Source organism: Pinus tabuliformis, chromosome 5_1, assembly GCF_031772625.1.
Source record: "Pinus tabuliformis cultivar Carrire ecotype Pingquan chromosome 5_1, CPIR1, whole genome shotgun sequence".
Lineage (NCBI taxonomy): Eukaryota > Viridiplantae > Streptophyta > Pinopsida > Pinales > Pinaceae > Pinus > Pinus tabuliformis.
In genome coordinates this window covers 239,306,411-239,318,378 of record NC_142305.1, presented here as the reverse complement: position 1 = coordinate 239,318,378, position 11,968 = coordinate 239,306,411, and the positions used below count along the sequence as shown (strand labels likewise).

At 33.8% G+C, this 11,968-nt stretch overlaps 1 pseudogene; it reads right to left on the bottom strand.

Annotated features, from left to right (window-relative positions):
* Positions 1 to 3,764: 3,764 nt before the first annotated feature.
* LOC149164293 (putative protein phosphatase 2C 32 pseudogene) lies at positions 3,765 to 8,320 on the bottom strand (annotated as a pseudogene).
* Between the last annotated feature and the right edge of the window lie 3,648 nt (positions 8,321 to 11,968).

Below are 11,968 nucleotides of genomic sequence, written 5' to 3'. Positions count from 1 at the left end.
TTAAAGGTGACATCCTAGCATCCACATTAGCTAATGTATCTGCAACGAAATTTCTAACTCTAGGAACATAAATAATATTAAATTCTTTAAAATGGGAAATAAGTCGCCATATATCTTGCTGGTAGTTTGTCAAATTTTGTGATACATAGTGGATAGTGTTCTGTACCTGATGGATGACAACCTCTTAGTCACCTATTAACTTGATCAACTCCACCTTGAGGTCAATGACTTTCTTTATACGCAAAACGAGTGCTTCATATTCAGCAATGTTTTCTGTGCACTCAAACTCCAAGCGACATGATAAAATGTACATCTTGTTAAGTGAGTCTATAAGAACACAACTAGCTCTAGATCCATCATGAGTTTTAGAACCATCAAAATACAAATTCCAAAAATCAGTAGCTACTAAGCTAGTTCCTACATTACTACTACTATTTACATCTATATTACAAAATTAATTTGCACTAGTTGGAATGCAAGGAAGGAGCTCTAATTTTGTATATGATGGGATGGGTGATGGATATGCTTGTTAACACCCATGATAAATCTCTAAAAAAAAAATTCCAAAAATAATGTCTACAAAGCCAACTAGCTCATTATGTCTTTCGAGTGGTGTCATAGTATACTTCATGTAGGGTTCACATTCCACTCAAATATGGTTGTTTCTACACTTGAAAGTTAATAAACAACAATTTTATCCCAACATGAAAATAACTAAATATCTTATTATACCACTCCCATAGTAATCATTCTTGTTGTCATCATCTCCTTCCTTCTTCTTTTTTTTTTAATTCAAGGAATATTTTCTTACATTTTCCCCATGATGGCTTGCAACCAATGATTTGTTCTTTAGGAACCATCATAATTTCATGATATCAAATATGCCACAACAACTTACCACTTCCACGACAAATATATTTGTCCTTGTTCTAGTGAACCCAGTCATGTCCACGTCAATTATCAGCGAATTGTTTCATGTAAAAGTCTTGATCAAGGCTTTATAATTGAGTTGGTTTTCTTTATTTTATTCTTTTCCTTTTGATATTTCCCCAATAGGCCATTGAGACTAAAATCACAAGGTAGTATTGGAAGAAACCACTATGAAAATTCGAGGGAGTGGTTACATCTATATGTCCTTAGTTTGGTGTGTGGTTGAGATATTCTCTCAACCAACTGATTGTGTGTCCAAGATAGTTTTCCTATCTTGAAACAACACTTATTGTATATATGTAATATCATAATTGTTCAATTAATATAGTTTGCAGTATGGAATTTTATCTTGATATTGGAACCGTGAGGGCCTGGTCCTTGGGCCCCTCCTGGGTTGAGGAAAATAAAGAGTTTGGTGAATGTTGTTTGTTCATTCATTTTTTGGTTTGTCTACAAGACTTGTTTGTTGTAGACTTGAAATTGGCGTGGAAAAGGACAATATATTGATCACTTGAGCTGACCGCTGGCAAGGAAAAGACAGCCGAGTGCTGGCAAGTAAAGGGTGGTCGAACCTGAAATTGCATTGGGTGTTGTATACGTGTGCTTATGCGTTGAAGGACAGGCCTAGTCTTGCAAATTGACTGTTATGCCTATACAATATTGAATGCAGCCCAGTATTCCACAATCCAATGTCTGAAGCCCTTGAGAGAAACCATCTGCAAGCTGGTTCTGAAGGAGATGGGTCTGCGTTGGGAGACCATAGAAGTGGAGCCGACTGTTGTTTGTCTCTATGTCATAGGTTGTTCTAACCCTCTCAGCAAGAAATGTTATGAGAAATGTAACCAGCTCTGCATGGAAGCAATGTGACCAGCGGTGCAAGGATAGCATGATGAAGTTGCATGTTGGGAAGCAACATGATGCAGCGGAAGAGGAGGAGGTGTAGTGTGGGTCAGTGCCATGAAATCCAGTGTGAGGATATCCACTCGATAGCCAACATAAGGAGGTAAGGGCGCAGTGTGAAGTCATATCCATGCCTAGCGAGGTGCGATCGGAGATCTTGGAGCATTGGTTGTACGTTGAGTAGAGGCAACGATGAATTGGTTCTGTTCACGGTTGTGAACATTGATGAATTGGTTTTGTTCTCGCAGAAGAGCCATAAGGAACATTGAAATGGTCAATTGGCGAAACATTCTGGAACGCCGAGAAAAGGCAACATTTTTCATGGAGCGATAAGGAGTAGAGTTAGGGTGTGATAACATTGCAGTAAGCCGTGATTTGTAACCTACCCACCCGAACAGATTCATAGCTCTTTATTCTGAGATGTCATTGAAGTCGTCGTTGCAGAGGATGAAACAACATAGTTCTTTTGTTGCTTTGCAGGTGGTTCGGGATGTTGAGATCCTTTTCCAGGAGATGGAGATTTGTTTGCTTGTATGCAAAGTTTCGACAAGATTAGGGGCTCCCTGCAACGTGACGTGAGTGGATCGATTGGTGGAGCTGCATGGTCTGCCTATGGTGGTGAACTGTGGCTTCCATCATTGAGTCGAATATGCTCTCTGGAAGCTCGTGCTCCTATAGAGGTTGTGCATTTGAAGCGCATGAGTTGGAGGCACAAGCAAGGTGGTGAGCATGGATGCTGAGACTTAGCTCGGGCTTTCTTGGAGGTCGAAATCTGTGTTGTTGAGCTAGGATATCGAGTGTGTGGTTTTGTGTTATAGTTCTGCTTCTTGAAATTTAACTAGAAGAGGGAGTGCAAGCACCACCACTAAAGCTAACTACTCTCGCAAGACCTGCAGAACCTATTCAAGTGTGATAAGTGCAGGTTAATATCAATCTTGATATGCAGTATGAGTATAGTAGTGAATACACTAGTGAGGAAGATGCTCAACCTGCACAGAATCTAATTGGGCAGCTGGAAATTATTGGTCGAATCATAAAGTTGTCAGCAGTGTCTGATTAAGTTGAATGCAGGATTTTTAGGGTCAATGCTACTAATTTTCATAATAAGTATGGCGTGTCATGGTGCTTCTGGTTATTATTGAAGTGACATTAGTCTAACCAATTATTGTCACAATTTTGAGTGTGTGTTGGAACTAGTCTTTCCAACAATACACAAATTTACAGGATATGATGAAGACATGACACTTAAGATGGCATTAGAGGATGCAGAGATTAAAGGATGATGGACATCGAAGTGAAAGTTTGTTAGTGTTTGTAGAACAGAGTCTGTGAATTTCTATGTAAAGGAATCTGTTCCTTTTTTATAGGAGTGATTATATCTACATGTCCATAATTTGGAGTGTGGTTGAGATTCTCTCAACCAAGTGTGTGTAGATAGTTTCCCTATCTTGAGGCAACACTTCTTGTATATATTTAATATCATAATTGATCAATAAATATAATTTACAATATCAAATTTTATTTGTTTTAAGAACACATTACTTAAGTTAAATATATTGGTGTTGCATATTATTATTTTTAGTATGGGAAGTAACTAGCATAGAATATGGGTTAGATATAACGAAGATTGGTCTACTGATTGGTAGACCAAAAAAGACAATAAATTTATTTAATATTATAATATTAAATTCTACATACTTCAGTAAACTAAGGATAAGACTTGGACCATGACACTGAAATTGTTAAAAGAAAGTTGAACTGATATAGATATTGAATGGATGCCATGGGTTTTGAATCTCTAACTACTATGACTTTCTAGTCCTCTAACTACTATGACTTGCTAGTCCTCTAACTACTATGACTTGCTAGTCCTTTAATTCCTAAAGTGTTGGAATTGTATTATGAAAAGCGTTGAAGTTGTACTATGATTGCAGTTATGAAAAGCGTTGAAGTTTTATTATCATTGCAGTTATATTGTCCTGCGATTTTCTGGCTACTGCTACATCTAAAAGTTTTTCGGCGGCAGCAACCAGAGCACCTCCTTTTGATCTTCCACCACCGTGCTCCAATATGTCCACGTAGAAAGGCCTCGCAATAACCACTGCCTCTTGATTAGTAACCACATCCCATAGCCCATCTGTCGCCAAAATAAAGAACTTGACACTCGACGTAATTTCAAGAATGGTGGTGTCTGGTTCCGATGTCACATATTCTTTATAGTCTGAATCACCTATCCCCCTCGATACAGCTAGGCTCTCAATTCGTGGAACTCCACCACAATGCAACACAAGTACCCCCATCTTCTCTATGCGTTCTTGCTCGTCCTCCTTTGCAACCTTATGATCACATGTAAGTGCTTCTGCTTCCCTGCTATCGACTCCATCATTACTTATTCTTCTTCTGCTAATAACTGCTCTGCAATCTCCAGCGTTGGAAACCACTAACTTACCACCTACAATAAGAGAAGTTACACAAGTAGTACCGCCGGAAACACCCTGTTTCAAAAACTCATCATCTGTTCTCAAGTACTCGGCTCTCACTGTCTCCTCAAGATTCTTCTGGTTAAGAAGACATTCTATTATATTTTTAAACTATTCTTAATTGAACTTAGCTTTAGTTTCCACCGAGTCTAACAATTTTTAGCCCTTCCCACTATGTGTTATTTTTCTTTCAGGTTGATTTCTGAAGGAATATTGTTGTATATTTTTTTGGGCGGGGCGGGGCGGGGCGGGGCGGGGGAGGGGGGTGGGAATATCATGTTATGTATCATTCATTCATGTGGGTTTAGTCTCTTCATTGTTATTGACTTCTGACTGCAACTAACCATGATGTACAACTAAGTGTAGTTATCTGACCCAAAATATTGACAGGGTTACTTTGAAGTTTTTAAGTTGTTTGTTTAGAGTGATGTTTTACTTCAAACCGAGTGATATTATTTGATTTCATCTGATGGACTTTTTTGTTTAGGGTTCAAGTTTGAAATTTTTTTGATCTAGTTTATTAATATTATATATATTTTTTAAATTATAATGAATGGTTGAAGAATTAAATTTGAATGTAGTTACTGTAACATTAAAAGTATATATAAGTCAAATATTACTAAGAATTTATGACCTAATTATTGGTATTAGAAAAAAAATTAATCAAATATACGAGGAATTTATGACTTGACAAAAATTGAGTTTCTTTTAAGTGGGAAGCTTATTCCTTAAACTTTGTCACAAAAAAACTAAAATATTTCCCAAAAATTTAACACTAGAGGGAAAGAAATATCTTATTATACTAACCACTTAATAATTAAAAAAAAAAAAAATATTAATTTTAACTCTCAAAGTCAAAATAAAAAACACATTCCTAATGATAGTTCTAAAAAGAGTTCTAAACAAAATTCTACCTTTTAGAGGTTACAAACTTTTCCAAAATTGAAGGTTTTGAAACTAGTGCCATTGTCTTTGTTTCCAATTCGTTTGAGCACCAAGAGAGGTTTTCTTTCCACATCTAATTATTTTTAATTTCCTGTTGTATTGTTATGGTAGGCTTAGTTTCATCGAGGGATCTTAATATGAATACTTTAAGGCAGTTTGTACATAAGGCAGTTGGTACATAGTGATTTAAGTTGATTCTGACATTTTGTCCTTTATAGGGCATTTATACTTTGGTAATGGAGAATATATTTGGATGTTGGTAATTAGTAATTTTAAGGAATAAGTAAAAATTGTTAAGCTAATTTTATGGAACAAGTCAAAGTTGTTATATTAGCTTAGATTGAATATACAAATGTTTAGATTTTTCTTTATAGGAGTAGTAGTAATTTTTTTTTATTTTTTTTTTGGTAAATCTAGGTTTAAATTCAAATTTTTTTTTGAGGTGAAAAGTTTTTTTTGGTTGGAGGAGATTTATTGTGGATCTGTAGATTATTTTGTTAGTAACAACTTGTCTATAAAGTTTAGTAAAAACTTCTAACTATGTTTAAGTTATTTTAGGTGGTCATATGAAATATTTATTTTCAAATCTTAAAAAAAAAAATTGGTTGGATTTTAAATTTTTTTATTTGTTATCTAATCAATTTTAGGTTACTTACTTTATTAATTCATAATAGTTTCTTTTCTATAATTATTTATGAATGAAATGACATTACTTTTAGACTATTTAGTTCATTTTTTTTTAAATATTATTGTACAAATAAATTTCTTTGTAGAATAAAAAAAATTATCAACTCTTTTTTAGAGTTACTTCTAAAAAATAGTTCTTTTTTTTATTCACTACTTTATAAAAAAATATTAGAAAGAAATAAAAGAAATAAACATAGAACCAAAATCTTTCATGGTTGGAACATCATGAGGATTATTCCATTCAATAAGGAAAACTCTAATTGGACCTCTTACTTTCCTTTAATAATTCCTATTGAAATTTGGGAATCAAACCTTCTCCACAAACCTATGAGAGTTGGAATCCCATTAAAAAACATATTCTATTAGATTTGTCATATTCCTAACTCTTTCCTAGTTGTAATGTTATTTTTGGCACTTCTATATTCTAACCTAGATTTGGTTTCTCGATGCTCATTCGGTTTTGATTTGCATACCCTCTCTTACCCCATCCACAATTTAATCCTCCCATGACTTGTCATTTCTCTGTGTATCAGTGCCTTTGGCAATTTGAAAACTATTCTCCCATTCACATGATCTGTCACACCACATATATTATCTTCTCTCCTTGGACATAATTGCTCGATACCACAAACAAGAGATGCCACCAGATCATTGCTTGATCATAGTCCAAAAGGTAAACAACAGGGTTGACTTGAAATGGTTCACAATGAGTCACTTTAACAATGTAGTGGTTGTTGACTAATTTTTCAATTACTTCATAATTGCTCAGTAGATAAATGAGAAATTGTATATTTAATTGTCAATCTGGTGTTCATATAGAATTTGTGAACTCTCATTGCACTATATATGCTAATACAATGTGTTAAATGTTAAAAAGGTTGTAGTATTGAATAAATATTAGACAATTGAATGTTAATGTCCTTTTACAAGTCACCAAGTAAAGAAAACCACACTTGTAGACACCTGTAGGAATTAAAATGCCACACTTTCACAAAATATTAACTTCAACACTGTTGTAGAAAGTTAAATGACACTTGAGAAAAATAAATTGGTGACTTGATCAAGCTATTTTCCTAATACTAAACTTTGTGACAAGAATGCACATGAATTGATAAATACATAGATACTAGAAAATCATAATACTTAAAACCTAAATGAGTTGAGTCAAAATTGATAGTGATCACTCCTTATTTATGTAGTTTAACAAATTACAGCAACATTAATAATTTACCAAAAATAATAATTAATGAAATCAACCATTTTTCTTATTACATGTTTACTTGAATCTACTTATGCTTAATTCATATATTAATTCTTTTTATAATCAATAATAACAATAATTTAAAATAAAATTATAATTATTTTTGTTAACCATATAAAATATATTATAAATTAAAAATTTTAATTCTAAATATATCTATATACCTACATTATTATTATAACTATCACTCTAAAAATTAAAATACTTATTAAAACTTAATAATAATTTAATTTATATTTTTTATTAAAAATCTTAATGTTGGTCATAGATTTATAACTAATTATATAGATGCATTATTATTATAACTTTCACTATAACATTAAAATATTTATAAAAGCTTAATGATAATCTAATGTATATTTTTTATGGTTTAAATTTATATGATAATTTTATGATAAAAATAATGCGGTTGATGTAAGATTCACGAAAAAATGAAAATAAAAACCTAGCTTGTTTATTTATGATTAAATTGTATTTATAATTTAATAGTTGAAAAAATAAAAATAATTCAAATTTGATATAACATATATTAAATAAAATTAAATATGTCATTTTTAATAAATTTTCTAATAGATTAGTTTGGGTCCAAATGCTTTGAATCTATCTAATGTGGAAAAAATCAATACAACAGATGAGAGTTTTATCATTTATTCAGCAACAATATCTTAGTACAAAGAACTGGATGCCCAAACTCGCAATCTTCTCCTAAGAAAATACTAGCAAAATATCTAAGAGAATTTTCTCTCTCTACAAGCAATCCAACTTCAAACTTTCTCAGAAAATGGCTCCTAAAATATCCTCTGCGAAGGCCTGTACATAGTCCCTCACACACATTCCCCATTTTTTTTTTTTTTCTATACCTCTGGAAGTAATTTTCCAGCCCTCTAGAAAATTAACCCAACCTCTAGCACCTGAATCAACCTCTTCTTTTGTTGAATCGAACTCCCTCTTTGAGGCTTTATGCAAACCCTATGCAACCTCCTGTAATATAAATCACCCTCTCTCAACTTACTCTTTCGACATTGGAAATCTCCACTGAACCACCTTGTCGCTCCTCCTCAAACTCTGCTACTAATGTGTGAAAACTATGACAACCTGTCACTATCCACCAAGCCATTGTGCATACTTTGATTCATCTTCTAACCATGTAGCTGAACCATTCTACATTTGCATTGTTTCTGACACTACATTATGCCTCCTACACTGCTACAAACTCTACTATGTGTTGCAACTGATCTCTTGTTGTTGTTGCTGCAACTAAGAACAAAACTATGAATCAACTATGTCCCTATATTGGCTCTACAACAATCTCCTGAGTCTCTGATTGTAACTAGCGTCTACACTATCTACTGAGTATCTGTCTATGTCCTGACTAGTTGTGTGCCCCTTGATAACTGACTGCAACTAGTTCTACGATTATCCCTCAAGATCTGACTGCACCATGCTGACACTGATCCAACTTCTACTTAAAAGTGCGGGCCTCTTGAGCTGAGGTAATGATCTATGAGGAAACATCTATCTTGTGTTATCCTCCTAGGATGTTGCCCAAATATCTACAACTATGGGAACTAGACTTCAAGATCTCCCCACCTCTCTCTTAGAGGTATAGTTGCATACAAATTGAATTCATCGTCCAACCTGTTAGACAAACTATCATTTTTTTCCAAAGCTATTGTCTGCTCTTGCTTTTCCTTCTTCTTCTTAGGACACTAAGTAATGTAGTGACCAAACTCACCACATCTGAAGCACTTGATCTTCGACAAATATTTTTTTTTATGTGGACAAATCCATATTGCGTATAAGAGCGATCTCCCTAGACTTTAGAGAACCCAAGTGACAAACACACAGTAACTTATACCTTTCTTTAAATTCTGATCGTTTCAAAGTAAATAGAATGAAGGAATCTTACCGGTTTAGTGGAATGATTGATGAAGTCCCTCAAATATTTCGATCACTCACTCTTTGATGCGCTAAATTCCCTCTCGTCGTTCCCAAAAGCTTCTGCGCAATGTCCTGAAAGAGATCTGCAAAGACAGAGATAAATAAGAGACCAAAGCATACAACATATAATCAAGGAGATAAATGAATTAATTAACCAATTATACATGTGAACTAATCAATTATGCATTCAAAACTCATGTAGGTGATCAAGGAATCCTAAAAATTAAATCAATGGAGATGTAACTGAGAAAGAGCAATTGCTTATATTCATAAAATTGGAGAAAACACTTAAAACCATGTAGCCTTGATGTAGCAAGCCCTTTATGCAATCTCCAACTCTCTCCCTTGCAAGAAAATCCTTCCAAGCTAATATTAACAGCGTAAACCTACTTCCAAGAATCCTCAGACCTATAGTAGCTTTACAGGCCAAGGATGAGAAGGGATGAGATCCACTATTATTGGAATAGAGGTTCGACAAAAGAAGGGGAGTTACTACATGATGGGAGGGATCAACATTGAATAAGCACTCATACGAATATTGTTGGTTGGGGTAGATGCTACCAACAATGCTTCTAGAATTTACTTTTTTATTTTTACGTACTTCAAGTCATGTTTGAAGGTCATAGTGGAAGACATTGTGTAATTGTTCATATATAATAATGGTATTCTCTGCATATGCATTTGAATCAACTAGGAAACTGCAAATATAGCTAAAATCATGGTTTTGTACTATAGGATCCCAAAATTCCACTTTCTCTAGAATGATTTAAATTCTAACTTTGTAGGGGAATGTTTGTGGGAAACCATTTTGGATAACTAAGATCCAAACTGATGGTCATTTGCCTAATGCAACAAAATGGCATGTAACAAATTGCCCCCTAAGGCGCAAAGTCAGAAGAAATATTTTGATGGCTAAAGTGATTTATCATGCGAAGGTTTGAGTTAGATACTGCATTTCGAGACCTGAAACAATCAAACAAATGTTACACTGCAATATCTAATATCATTTGTGATGTAGACATTCCCATACTCATAACATAAATGTCTCAATAGAACAATATGGAAATATATCTAAAGATCCATGTCAATAGACGACACAATGTGCACACAACCATTAATGGACTTATGTTTACAATCGCGAATATTTAATAAGTCCCTACAGCCTAGATGGATGAAACTAGATATAGGGTCTTGCTCTTCATCTTTCAATCAAGAGTACAAATCTAGCCATGCGAGTGAATGTCTCAAAGTCGAACATGGTAGAAACCAATTGATTATCGATCAATGATGTGAACCATTAACAAGTGCAAGATAAACCACCAATAATGAAAATGTCTCTCAAGGTACTTCCAATACAATTTAAGAAGTGTGAATAGATGATTTAATGTCGAACACTCATAGAATAATTCGATCGAAGGCCAATGATGAGAACCTCTTTTCGAAGGCGATAAACCCGCCATTAAGGCATGCAAGCGTCAAGGTACTAGAATTTTCTGGAACAACTTCGTAGATAATGAGATGAATTCGATAGGAAGTGATTCGTCGCAGGAGAGCCTACAACACGAAACTCATGTCAAGTTTTGAAGAATGGTAGTTTAGAGTAATCCAAGACTCAGTCAGGTGTGATCTATGCAACTGAAGGCTAAAATTGACAAAGTAATTTTGGCTGAGGTTAAACTTCTCTTGAACATATTAGAGACACGGCTTGATGACTTGGTAGCATTTGACTCAAAAAATAAAACCCAAATCAACTGAAGACTTTCAAATAAGGTATGGTCAACTGAGTAACAAATGGATTTCCTAACATGGACACAGAAGTGACAAAATGTCATGTTCAAGCATGACATACTTCCTTTTACAGATGCCAAAACAAATATTCTTTCTCACTTTTCGCCCATTAATACTAGCGAGTACCTCTTTATTTTTTACAATCTTGAGGAGGATAAAATATGCTTGTCTTGTAAGCTCATCCTTTAGACGAAACCTCCAAAGTATTTTAAACGAACCCTAAGAAGGAGTGGTTCAGAATCGTCATGCTTAATTAGTCTTATACTGTTTAATTTTAACGGGTACAGTAAAGGAGTAACTCAATGTCATTTTCATGTTTAAAGAGTTTGAAAAGACACGAAAATAAAACCCATTGAGTTCTTTTACCATAAAATTATAACAAGCCCAGAGAAAGTAAAGCTCAAATGTTTCAGTTTTAGGGAGTCAAGTGAAAAGTGTAAGTAAACTATACAGTGTTATTTTTTGTAATTTTAGTTTCTCAAGCCTGAAAAAGGATAAAATAATGCAAGAGAGAACTCTATTGACCATGATTAGTCAACGTATACCTTTTTCATAAATAGCATGGTTTAATCCGTAAAAGAGGTAAACTTATACTGAATGGACGATTGTTCATTTACTTTTATGAGTTTGAACAATCAAGTACTCGACGATCTTTTTGTTTTTAAGGAGTCTGAAAAGGGTGTAAAGAGAACTCCATGGTTTCACTTTTTTTCGCAAGTTTTAATGAGTTTGAAAAAGTGATAAAATGTACTCAATACCAAAATGATCTATTTTGGTAATTATCTTGTAACCTGCATGCACAATTAGACTCAAAATAATTCTATGCTTGAAAATAAAATAAAAACATTTCATAAATTTGGATTTTAAAAGTCAATAGGTAAAAAATATTATTTAATTAGCCCTAAAAACTTATAAAAAAGTCCAAATAGTAAAAAATTTCACCATTTGCATTCATTTGAGAGAGATAGAAGCCATTTTTACTAGAATCTTCCAAAGTTGATTCCAGGCAAACCGTTGGACGAAATCGCAAGTCGCT